Raw genomic sequence first — 13,135 nt, 5'->3', positions numbered from 1 at the left:
AAAGTTTTCTAGGGATAGAAACTTCAAATTCAAGTTTTTCCTCATAAGATTGCATCAAAGCATCAACGATATGTTTAGTAAAAGCTTTATTTTGACTATAAGCATGAGGAGAACTTAGCAAGGATTGTAACAAGGAAATACAATCTATCAAAGAGCAATTATCATAATTAAATTCCTTGAAATCCAAGATAGTGGGTTCGTTGCTACTTAAAGTTTTAACCTCTTCAATCCCACTTTTAACAATTTTTGCATCAAGACCTAAAAACTCCGAATCATTGGGATGCCTTCTAACTAAAGTTGACTCATCTCCAGTCCCATCATTGTTAAGATTCATATTGCAAAACAAGGATTTTATAGGGGACACATCAATCACTTTTAGATCTTCATCCTTATTATCATGAAAACTAGAAGAACATGCTTTCACAAAACAATCTTTCTTAGCACGCATCCTAGTGGTTCTTTCTTTGCACTCATCAATGGAAATTCTCATGGCTTTGACAGACTCATCGATATCATTCTTAGGTGGAATAGATCTAAGTTTCAAAGAATCAACATCAAGAGAAATTCTATCCACGTTCCTAGCTAACTCATCAATCTTAAGCAATTTTTCTTCAATCAAAGCATTGAAACTCTTTTGTGAAGTGATAAATTCTTTAATATTATATTCAAAATCAGAGGGCATCTTATTATAATTTCCATAAGAATTGTTGTAGGAATTACCATAATTATTAGAGGAATTACTAGGAAATGGCCTAGAATTAAAATTACCTCTATACGCGTTGTTACCAAAATTGTTCCTACCAACAAAATTCACATCCATAGATTCATTATTATTGTCAATCAAGGTAGACAAAGGCATATCATTAGTATTAGTAGGAGCACTCTTATTAGCAAACAATTTCATAAGTTCATCCATCTTTCCACTCAAAACATTAATCTCTTCAATTGCATGCACCTTTTTACTAGTAGATCTTTCCGTGTGCCATTGAGAATAACTAACCATAATATTATCTAGGAGTTTGGTAGCTTCTCCTAAAGTGATTTCCATAAAAGTGCCTCTCACGGCCAAATCTAAAAGATTTCTAGAAGCAAAATTCAATCCGGCATAAAAAATTTGTATAATCATCCATAAATTCAAACCATGTGTAGGGCAATTACGTATCATTAATTTCATCCTCTCCCAAGCTTGTGCAACATGTTCATGATCAAGTTGCTTAAAATTCATAATATCGTTTCTAAGAGAGATGATCTTAGCGAGAGGAAAATACTTAGAGATAAAAGCATCTTTTCACTTATTCCATGAATCAATACTATTTTTAGGCAAAGACAAAAACCAAGCTTTAGCACGATCTCTAAGTGAAAACGGAAATAATTTAAGCTTAACAATATAAATATCCACATCTTTCTTCTTTTGCATATCACACAAATCAATAAAGTTGTTTAGATGGGTAGCAGCATCTTCACTAGGAAGGCCAGAAAACGGATCTTTCATGACAAGATTTAGCAAAGCAGTATTAATTTCACAAGATTCATCATCGGTAAGAGGAGAAATCAGAGTGCTAATAAAATCATTATTGTTGGTATTGGTAAAGTCACACAATTTAGTATTACTAGTAAGATGCCCATGCTATGCCACGAAATCACATAAAATGAAGTGGAATAACAAAAGTACAAGCCCAAATATGTAGTACAAAGATTTTTGTGAAGAGAAGATTAGTCTCTAGAACACATGAAACAGAGAAAAGGTTCCCCTTCTTTGACACGAAAGCAGGCATGGTAGACATGAATTTACTGAGTTTCCACGGAAAAGAGTGTCAGGTTGTGAAGCCTACTGTCTATTTTCTTCAGTTTCGACAGTCAAGTGTAACACTTTGGCTGACGGCTCAGATTCTTCAGTACTGAGTTGCTCCCATCCGGCGGCTGGATTATAAATACTTGTGTTAGCACTAAGTGTACTTAGTCAGTTGACATTGGTTGTAAAAATCAATGTCGTGTCTCCTAGCTTGGTATAAAAATAAAACTGAAGAGTGGGTGGTCGGGTGGCAGTGTGGCACGACATAAGAAAAACCTGAAATTCCTTATTTCCAATTCTGATGGTGCTTCTTTCTCTTTTACCTTGTTCCCCTATTCGCCCAGATTTACCCTGATCTTGTCGGAACTACTACACCCCACCCTGCAAGCACGGCCGCCAGGATCGTTGCTCCATTCTTCCTAGGCACAGGTTCAAGATAAAGAAGAAGCGCATAGCGCGATGAACGGTTCACTTCCTCGACGATGCAGCCCTGCGCTACGCTTGTCAGGTCGCGTTGTAACTGTAATTTCTGAGTGAGCTTGCCTGCATGGGTTGCGACCTCCAAGCGGTATGGCGACGACAAGCGGGCAGGGTACATGGCCTCCATGCAATCCAGTCGATGGCGAGCGAGCAAACAGGGCAGGGGTTGCAGCTTTGATGTTCCGACGACGGTGGGCAGTGGGTATGGTCTCCACGCATTACTGGCGATGGCGTGTGAGTAGGGCAGTGGAAACTGAGCGTGGCGAGGGGCAGAGGAGAAATAGCGAGGAAGGGGATGGGGAAGCCGGGGAGGAATCAAGCGGGCGCGGCAAATCAATATGAATTTTGAAGGTGGATTGGAGCTCAAGGCCGGGTGTGGCGGGATTGGAGGAGAGAGGCGGCAAGAGAGAGAGAGAGAGAGAGAGATTGGGGGAGGCCATGAGCAGGGGACTGGAGAGACGAACCAGAACGATTGGGGAATAATGGTCGGTGCTCAACAGCAGCTACTATTTTATAGGTCAAAGTCAGCTCGAAATCATTCATGTGCTAGACAGGCAGGTCAGTAGTTCTACTCTTATAGCTGCACATTTTTTATTCCCATCTCCGGCGTGAAGAGGCAGACGGACCATCAACACGAACTGCCTCTTTTATAGGAGTAAAGATCTTGAGCCATTGTGACAAGCAAGCAAACCAACACACAAGCAAACAAGAAACGGGCAAAAGAGGCAAACGAAAAAGAGGCGAATGGCAAAGAGAGGGCGAATAAAACGGCAAGGGTGAAGTGGGGGGAGAGGAAAACGAGAGGCAAATGGTAAATAATGTAATGTGAAGGTTAAGGGTTGTGATGGGTACTTGGTATGTCTTGACTTGTCATAGATCTCCTCGGCAACAGCTCCAGAAATCCTTGCTACCTCTTGAGCATTGTGTTGGTTTTCCCTTGAAGAGGAAAGGGTGGTGCAGTAAAGCAGCGTAAGTATTTCCCTCAGTTTTTGAGAACCAAGGTATCAATCTAGTAGGATACCATGCGCGAGTCACCTTGTACCTACACAAACAAATAAGAACCTCGCAACCAACGCGATAAAGGGGTTGTCAATCCCTTCATGGCCACTTGCAAGAGTGAGATCTGATAGAGATGATAATAATAAGATAAATATTTTTGGTATTTTTATGATATAGATTGAAAGTAAATATTGCAAAATAAACAGTAATGGAAATAACGGTAGATTAATATGATGGAAGATAGACCCGGGGGCCATAGGTTTCACTAGTGGCTTCTCTCAAGATAGCATAAGTATTACGGTGAGTGAACAAATTAATGTCGAGCAATTGATAGAATAGCGAATAATTATGAGAATATCTAGGCATGATCATGTATATAGGCATCACGTCCGTGACAAGTAGACCGAAATGATTCTGCATCTACTACTATTACTCCACACATCGACCGCTATCCAGCATGCATCTAGAGTATTAAGTTCATAAGAACAGAGTAACGCCTTAAGAAAGATGACATGATGTAGAGGGATAAACTCATGCAATATGATATAAACCCCATCTTTTAATCCTCGATGGCCACAATACAATACGTGTCATTTCCCTTTCTGTCACTGGGATCGAGCACCGCAAGATTGAACCCAAAGCTAAGCACTTCTCCCATTGCAAGAAAGATCAATCTAGTAGGCCAAACCAAACTGATAATTCGAAGAGACATGCAAAGATAAAACGATCATACATAAAAGAATTCAGAGAAGATTCAAATATTGTTCATAGATAATCTTGATCATAAACCCACAATTCATCGGATCTCAACAAACACACCGCACAAGAAGATTACATCGAATAGATCTCCAAGAGAATCGAGGAGAACTTTGTATTGAGATCCAAAGAGAGAGAGGAAGCCATCTAGCTACTAGCTATGGACCCAAAGGTCTGAAGTAAACTACTCACACATCATCGGAGAGGCCATGGAGTTGATGTAGAGGCCCTCTGTGATCGATGCCCCCTCCCGTGGAGCTCCGGAAAAGGCCCCAAGATGGGATCTCTTGGGTACATAAGGTTGCAGCGGTGGAAATAGGGTTTCGTGGTGCTCCTGGATGTTTGGGGTATACGGATATATATAGGAGGAAGAAGTACGTCGGTGGAGCAACGAGGGTGGAGGGCGCACCCAGGGGGTGGGCGCGCCCCCTGCCTCGTGGCCGCCTCGTTGATTGCTTGACGTCCACTCCAAGTCTCCTAGATCACGTTTGTTCCAAAAATAACGCTCCCGAAGGTTTCATTCCGTTTGGACTCCGTTTGATATTCCTTTTCGACGAAACTCTAAAATAGGCAAAAAAAACAGCAATTTGGGCTGGGCCTCCGGTTAATGGGTTTGTCCCAAAAATAATATAGAAGTGTAAAAATAAGCCCATTAACATCCAAAATAGATAATATAATAGCATGGAGCAATCAAAAATTATAGATACGCTGGAGACGTATCAGTCTCCAATGTATCTATACTTTTTGATTATTCCATGCTATTATATTATCTGTTTTGGATGTTTAGTGGGATTTAATATACCTTTTTATATTATTTTGGGACTAACCTAATAACCAAAGGCCCAGTGCAAAGTGCTGTTTTTTTGCCTATTTCAGTGTTTCGCGAAAAAGGAATATCAAACGGAATCCAAACGGAATGAAACCTTCGGGAGAGTTATTTTTGGAACAAACGTGATCCAGGAGACTTGGAGTGGACGTCAAGAAAGAAGTGAGGAGGCCACGAGGCAGGAGGGCGCACCCCCACCCTCGTGGGCCCCTCACAGCTCCACCGACCTACTTCTTCCTCCTATATATATCCATATACCCTAAAAACATCTAGGAGCACCACGAAACCCTATTTCCACCGCTGCAACCTTCTATACCCGTGAGATCCCATCTTGGGGCCTTTTCCGGCGCTCCGCCGGAGGGGGAATCGATCACGGAGGTCTTCTACATCAACACCATAGCCTCTTCGATGATGTGTGAGTATTTTACCACAGAACTTCGGGTCCATAGTTATTAGCTAGATGGCTTCTTCTGTCTCTTTGGATCTCAATACAATGTTCTCCTCGATTCTCTTGGAGATCTATTCAATGTAATTCTTTTTGCGGTGTGTTTGTCGAGATCCGATGAATTGTGGGTTTATGATCAAGATTATCTATGAACAATATTTGATTCTTCTCTGAATTCTTTTATGCGTGATTTAATATCTTTGCAAGTCTCTTCGAATTATCAGTTTGGTTTGGCCTACTAGATTGATCTTTCTTGCAATGGGAGAAGTGCTTAGCTTTGGGTTCAATCTTGTGGTGTCCTTTCCCAATGACAACAGGGGCAGCAAGGCACGTATTGCATTGTTGCCATCGAGGATAAAAAGATGGGGTTTATATCATATTGCTTGAGTTTATCCCTCTACATCATGTCATCTTGCCTAATGCATTACTCTGTTCTTATGAACTTAATACTCTAGATGCATGCTGGATAGCGGTCGATGTGTGGAGTAATAGTAGTAGATGCAGAATCCTTTCGGTCTACTTGTCACGGACGTGATGCCTATATACATGATCATGCCTAGATATTCTCATAACTATGCACTTTTCTATCAATTGCTCAATAGTAATTTGTTCACCCACCGTAGATTTTGCTATCTTCATAGAAGCCACTAGTGAAACCTATGGCCCCCAGGTCTATTTTCCATCATATTATTTTCCTATCTACTTGCTATTTCTATCATTCTTTATTTTGCAATCTTTATTTTCCAATCTATACAATAAAAATGCCAAAAATATTTATCTTATTATCTCTATCAGATCTCACTTTTGAAAGTGACTGTGAAGGGATTGACAACCCCTTTATCGCGTTGGTTGTGAGGTTCTTGTTTGTTTGTGCAGGTAGTAGGGACTTGCGTGTTACCTCCTACTAGATTGATACCTTGGTTCTCAAAACTGAGGGAAATACTTACGCTACTTTGCTGCATCACCCTTTCCTCTTCAAGGGAAAACCAACGCATGCTCAAGAGGTAGCAGCCGCCAGGACCCGAGGCCGGCAGCTCGCCGGCAAAGGAGCGCGGAAGCTGGAGCCAGGTGCCGGTCGGGTTCTCCGACCACACGACGAACTTCAGCAGCACCTCTGCCGAGTGGAAGCGCGGCCGGGGAGGCCAAGTGACCATAGTGTGCCTCCCTTCGTGGGCGGGACTGTCGCGTCTCGGGCGGCTCCCGTCGTGCGAAGAGACGTCACCGCGGCCACCAGGGACGGCGCCGGACCCCGAGGAAGTTCGTCCGTGCCCACGAGGGACTGCAGAGGGGGTTGCGGCGTGCTTGCGAGGGCGAGCACGCCCCCTCTTAGGTGGTGGGGAGCCGGGGCCCTCCTGGCGAGCCTTCCCCTTCTCTGCGGCCGAGAACCTCTTTGTCGGCGCCATGAGTGTCACTACAAGGCGGTGGAGCAAAGAGGAAGAAGAATCAGGCGGAATGGAGGAAGAGATGAGCCACGGGGGCTCCGCCCCCTCCTCATTTATAGCTAGGAGGAGGCCAACCACCGACCTCCACGATCGCAGGTAATGATGGTTTTTCTGCATGTAGCAGAGACTCGTCAAACCGAACGATTGTCGAGGCAGTGTGGGGAAGCGGAGATGCCCACGTCCTGTCAATCACCATGTGTCAATCAAGGCCGCAGGCGGTTGGGGCCCGCGGCGCTCCACACTTGCCCTTCGGCTTCGCCTCGATGCCAACTCCGAGCACGCTTTGGGCCCAGGGGCTACTGTCGGTGTCCTGGGAACGGGGGTACCCAAACTTGCCTGCCTGCGGCCCATGGAGTGGCTCTACCGGCGGCCCGGTGTGGCCCATCTTCATCAGCAACCGCTCCAGACCCTCGCGAGGGGCCAAGCCTCACGAGGCGGACGACACAAGACCTCCTCAGGGGCAGCCTCGCTAGGCTAGCTCCCGAGGAACGGAGATATCAAGGCAGAGGGCACCTCGCGAGGTTCGTGTGACGTGAGCCGTGACGACCGAAGCCTGGCGGGCGCCAGCGGGCGCAGAGTGCCAGTTTCCTCTTTGGTTCTAAAGAGGCAGGTGCAGGCGAGGAGTCCGACGCATCATGAAAAGGTTTCCATATCGGTGCAACAAGATCAAGACCAGCAGGATGGCAAGACGGAGGTCACCGCGGAGCCCACAGCTGCATTAGCACCAGAGCCTTTGGCTGGCGGAGACCACCTTTTGTCAGGATAATTTGTACTAGTTGTCTCCCTTCAAAATTGGCCATTGTGGGATCCCTTCCCACCTAACATTTGGGAAGAGGTCTAGGGCCTCTATAAATAGGGATAGACACCACCATAGAAAGGGACGGATCATTCGGACCATCCTCAGACACACCAGCTCATCAAGCTCAAGAACACCTCTCCTCAGGAGGTTGTTCATCCACTGTACTGATTCATCCTTAGACCACGAGGCAATCCACCACACCATACTGGAGTAGGGTATTACACCACAACGGTGGCCCGAACCAGTATAAACCCTCGTGTCTCTTGCTCCTTGGGTTCGGCGAGCTAGGCTTTGAGATCGTTGCGAGAATCGAGCTAGGAAGAGAGAGATCTTTGTGCGCACCCCAGAGTTCGAACCTCAAGGGTTTGCCGGAACCCCGAATCCGATAGGTTGAATTGACAACTCAGCTGATAATACCTTCAAATATTCTTTGGCTCCCCTTGTGTCGAATCTATAAATTGGGGTTCAATACTCTACCTTCGAAAACTGTTGCGATCCCCTATACTTGTGGGTTATCACCGTCCGTCGTCCGCATGTCCACCGTCCACCCTACCCCTCTCTGTACCGTCCAAAGGATCCGCTGCGACACCCTCTACCTCATCACCAAGCTATGCATCACCGGGAGCCCCGTGTCGTCGTCCCCGACCTCATGTTGAAGGTCCGGCCGCCGGAGATCGTCGTCGTCGATTCGCCGACTCCAGCGCATCCCCGAGCTCTCTAAGAACGCCATCGGATCCGATGTGAGCCACTATGTCGATCCCCCTTCCATGGCTTGTTTGCTTCCTCTAACACCGATGCCAATCGGAGTCGATAGCTCCTCGCTGCCGGACATGTCGCCACCGCGGCTATAGCCGTGCAAGATCGCTTACGAGCTCACCACTATGATCAGTGCACCCCCATGGGTCGAACGCGCCCACCCACTCATCCTGGCGCGGCTTGCAACGTTGAAACGATCGACACCCAAACTCCGGCCACCGCCGCGAACTTTGCTCCGGCGAGCTCGGGCCGTCTCAGCCCCTCCCACCTGCATAGGAAGATGCGGCGCACTCCCAGCAGCACGTAGAGCCTATCTGCTGTCCTTTTGGTCGTCGGAGCAGGAAACCCGAAGCCCTCGACCGTCTCTGGCCTCGCCAGCGACGAGTCACGGGTCAAATCCGGCAAGTTTGACCCGGTTGACCGGGTTTGACCTCCCAGAGTCGCTGACATGTGGGCCTAGCCATTGGGTTAATTAGTTAACTAGTTAATTAGCACTAACAGCCCCTATTCACTAGTTAAGACACTGACGTGCGGGTCCCAGCCATCAGGTTTGACATGGGCTTGATGACCTACCAACGTCATGCTGTCGTCATGCTGACGCAGTTAGCATCTTCTGGATTAAAAATAATCCACGAAATTCCAGAAAATAGTTTAAAATTCAAAAATTCATAGAAAATAATCTATAACTCCAATGAAAATAATTTATATATGAAAAATGATCAAAAAAATCCAAAGAATCTGTTTCTGGCATTTCTATGCATGTTTGAGCAACTTATGCCTGCAGATCAGGTCAAATCAATTAAATGGCATTTGAATAATCACATATGGATTTTGAATTTGAATCTTGTATTCAAACCAACTCCATTTAAATTTTTGCTAGCTGCATTAGCCCAAATTACAGCATGTTGCCTTGTCATCGCATGCATCATATTGTTGCATTGCATTGATTGTGTTCTCTCTTGTTTGCTGGTGTTTGTCCTCTCACAGTAGACGTTGTTTCGACGATGAGTTCGATGACACCGATGAAAAGCTATACTATCTTCAGAAGTGCCAGGCAAGCAAAACCCCTTTGAGCATCCCAATACAATCCCACTCTCTCACTCCTGCTCTCTTTAATGGCATTAGGCCAGCTACGATTCAACTGTTACATGTTGTGGTAGCTGAACCCCTTTCCTCTGCATGACCTGTCTTTGCCACAGTAAATAGTTGAAACCGACTAGCATGAGTAGGAATTGTTTGAGCCATGATGTGCCTACTCATTCATGCTTGCTTGTTATGCTTGCTATTGCTTAGAGTTGTGTCAGGTCTGATTCATCGGGGATGAATTGGAATGTGGTCATCATGTCCTACTGTTGAGAGCTAAGTGTGTGAAAACGATTTGGTAAAGGTAGCGGTGAGAGGCCATGTAGGAGTACATGGTGGGTTGTCTCATTGAAACCGTCCTCAGGAACTGAGTTCCGTGTTTGTGATCCAAGACAGTTACTACCACACATTGGGCTCCAGGGACTCCAAGCTCCCTCGACTTATTAACCGCATCGATCTCTGTCCAGGAGATGCAACTACTTTCTGGTGTTTGCAGGTAGTGCTAGTAGTCTACTGATGTCTACTACATAACCTTCTTCTTGTAGACGTTGTTGGGCCTCCAAGTGCAGAGGTTTGTAGGACAACAGCAAATTTCCCTCAAGCGGATGACCTAAGGTTTATCAATCCGTGGGAGGCGTAGGATGAAGATGGTCTCTCTCAAACAACCCTGCAACTAAATAACAAAGAGTCTCTTGTGTCCCCAACACACCCAATACAATGGTAAATTGTATAGGTGCACTAGTTCGGCGAAGAGATGGTGATACAAGTGCAATATGGATGGTAGATATAGGTTTTTGTAATCTAAAAATATAAAAACAGCAAGGTAACTAATGATAAAAGTGAGCACAAACGCTATTGCAATGCTTTGAAACAAGGCCTAGGGTTCATACTTTCACTAGTGCAAGTTCTCTCAACAATGATAACATAATTGGATCAGATAACTATCCCTCAACATGCAACAAAGAGTCACTACAAAGTCACTAATAGCGGAGAACAAAGGAAGGGATTATGGTAGGGTACGAAACCACCTCAAAGTTACCCTTTCTGATCGATCTATTCAAGAGTCCGTAGTAAAATAACACGAAGCTATTATTTCCGTTCAATCTATCATAGAGTTCGTACTAGAATAACACATTAAGACACAAATCAACCAAAACCCTAATGTCACCTAGATACTCCAATGTCACCTCAAGTATCCGTGGGTATGATTATACGATATGCATCACACAATCTCGGATTCATCTATTCAACCAACACAAAGAACATCAAAGAGTGCCCCAAAGTTTCTACCAGAGAGTCAAGACGAAAACGTGTGCCAACCCCTATGCATAAGTTCACGAGGTCACGGAACTGGCAAGTTGATCACCAAAACATACATCAAGTGGATCACGTGATATCCCATTGTCACCACAAATAAGCACGTGCAAGACATACATCAAGTGTTCTCAAATCCTTAAAGACTCAATCCGATAAGATAACTTCAAAGGGAAAACTCGATCCATTACAAGAGAGTAGAGGGGGAGAAACATCATAAGATCCAACTATAATAGCAAAGCTCGCGATACATCAAGATCATACCACCTCAAGAACACGAGAGAGAGATAGAGATCAAACACATAGCTAGTGGTACATACCCTCAGCCCCGAGGGTGGACTACTCCCTCCTCGTCATGGAGAGCGCCGGGATGATGAAGATGGCCACCGGAGAGGGATTCCCCCCTCCGGCAGGTGGTGACCCACAAGTATAGGGGATCTATCATAGTCCTTTCGATAAGTAAGAGTGTTGAACCCAACGAGGAGCAGAAGGAAATGATAAGCTGTTTTCAGCAAGGTATTCACTGCAAGCACTGAAATTATAGATGACAGATAGTTTTGTGATAAGATAATTTGTAACGAGAAACAAGTAACAAAAGTAAATAAAGTGCAACAAGGTGGCCCAATCCTTTTTGTAGCAAAGGACAAGCCTGGAAAAAATTCTTATATAGAGAAAAGCGCTCCCGAGGACACATGGGAATTATCGTCAAGCTAGTTTTTATCATGTTCATATGATTCGCGTTCGGTACATTGATAATTTGGTATGTGGGTGGACTGGTGCTTGGGTGCTGTCCTTACTTGGACAAGCATCCCACTTATGATTAACCTCTATTGCAAGCATCCGCAACTACAACAAAAGTATTAAGGTAAACCTAACCATAGCATGAAACATATGGATCCAAATCAGCCCCTTACGAAGCAACGCATATACTAGGGTTTAAGCTTCTGTCACTCTAGCAGCCCATCATCTACTTATTACTTCCCAATGCCTTCCTCTAGGCCCAAATAATGGTGAAGTGTCATGTAGTCGATGTTCACATAACACCACTAGAGGAGGGACAACATACATCTCATCAAAATATCGAACGAATACCAAATTCACATGACTACTAATAGCAAGACTTCTCCCATGTCCTCAGGAACAAACGTAACTACTCACAAAGCATATTCATGTTCATAATCAGAGGGGTATTAATATGTATATAGGATCTGAACATATGATCTTGCACCAAATAAACCAACTAGCATCAACTACAAGGAGTAATTAACACTAATAGCAACCCACAGGTACCAATCCCGAGCTTAAAGACAAGAATTGGATACAAGAGATGAACTAGGGTTTGAGAGGAGATGGTGCTGGTGAAGATGTTGATGGAGATTGACCCCCTCCCGATGACAGGATCGTTGGTTATGATGATAGCGATGATTTCCCCCTCCCGGAGGGAAGTGTCCCCGGCAGAACAGCTCCGCCAGAGCCCTAGATTGGTTCCGCCAAGGTTTCGCCGCGTAGCGGCGGAGTCTCGTCCCGTAAGCTTGCTTTTGATTTTTTTCCTCATCGAAAGACTCAATATAGTAGAAGATGGGCATCGGAGGGCCACCAGGGGGCCCACGAGGTAGGGGGCGCGCCCAGGGGGTAGAGCGCGCCCCCACCCTCGTGGGCAAGGTGTGCCCCCCCTCCGAAACTTATTGCACTCAGTATTTTTTATATATTCTGAAAATGACTTTCGTGAAGTTTCAGGACTTTTGGAGCTGTGCAGAATAGGTCTCTAATATTTGCTCCTTTTCCAGCCCACAATCCCAGCTGCTGGCATTCTCCCTCTTTATGTAAACCTTGTAAAATAAGAGAGAATAGGCATAAGTATTGTGACATAATGTGTAATAACAGCCCATAATGCAATCAATATCGATATAAAAGCATGATGCAAAATGGACGTATCAACTCCCCCAAGCTTAGACCTCGCTTGTCCTCAAGCGAAAGCCGAAATCGAAAAATATGTCCACATGTTTAGAGATAGAGGTGTCGATAAAAATAAAATACGGACATGAGGGCATCATGATCATTCTTAGAACAACAACTTATATAATTCTTTTCATATGATCTCTTATGCTATAGTAACAATTAAATCACAATTTCAAGTATGAATCATATACTTCATTGAAAACTAACAAACTGTAATCTCAGTCATTGGAGCAATTTCAATTTATCATAACATAGGAAAGACTCAATATAAGAGCTTTTCAGCAAGTCCACATACTCAACTATCATATAGTCTTTCACAATTGCTAACACTCACGCAATACTTATGGGTATGGAGTTTTAATCGGACATAGAGAAAGATAGGGGCTTATAGTTTTGCCTCCCAACGTTTTACCTCAAGGGTAATGTCAACAATAATAGTTCATGAAAAGTCACATCCAATTAGCTATATATACCAGGATCTTTC

This window comes from Triticum urartu, chromosome 1 (genome assembly GCF_003073215.2).
Source record: "Triticum urartu cultivar G1812 chromosome 1, Tu2.1, whole genome shotgun sequence".
NCBI lineage: Eukaryota > Viridiplantae > Streptophyta > Magnoliopsida > Poales > Poaceae > Triticum > Triticum urartu.
This window is presented reverse-complemented; position numbering follows the sequence as displayed.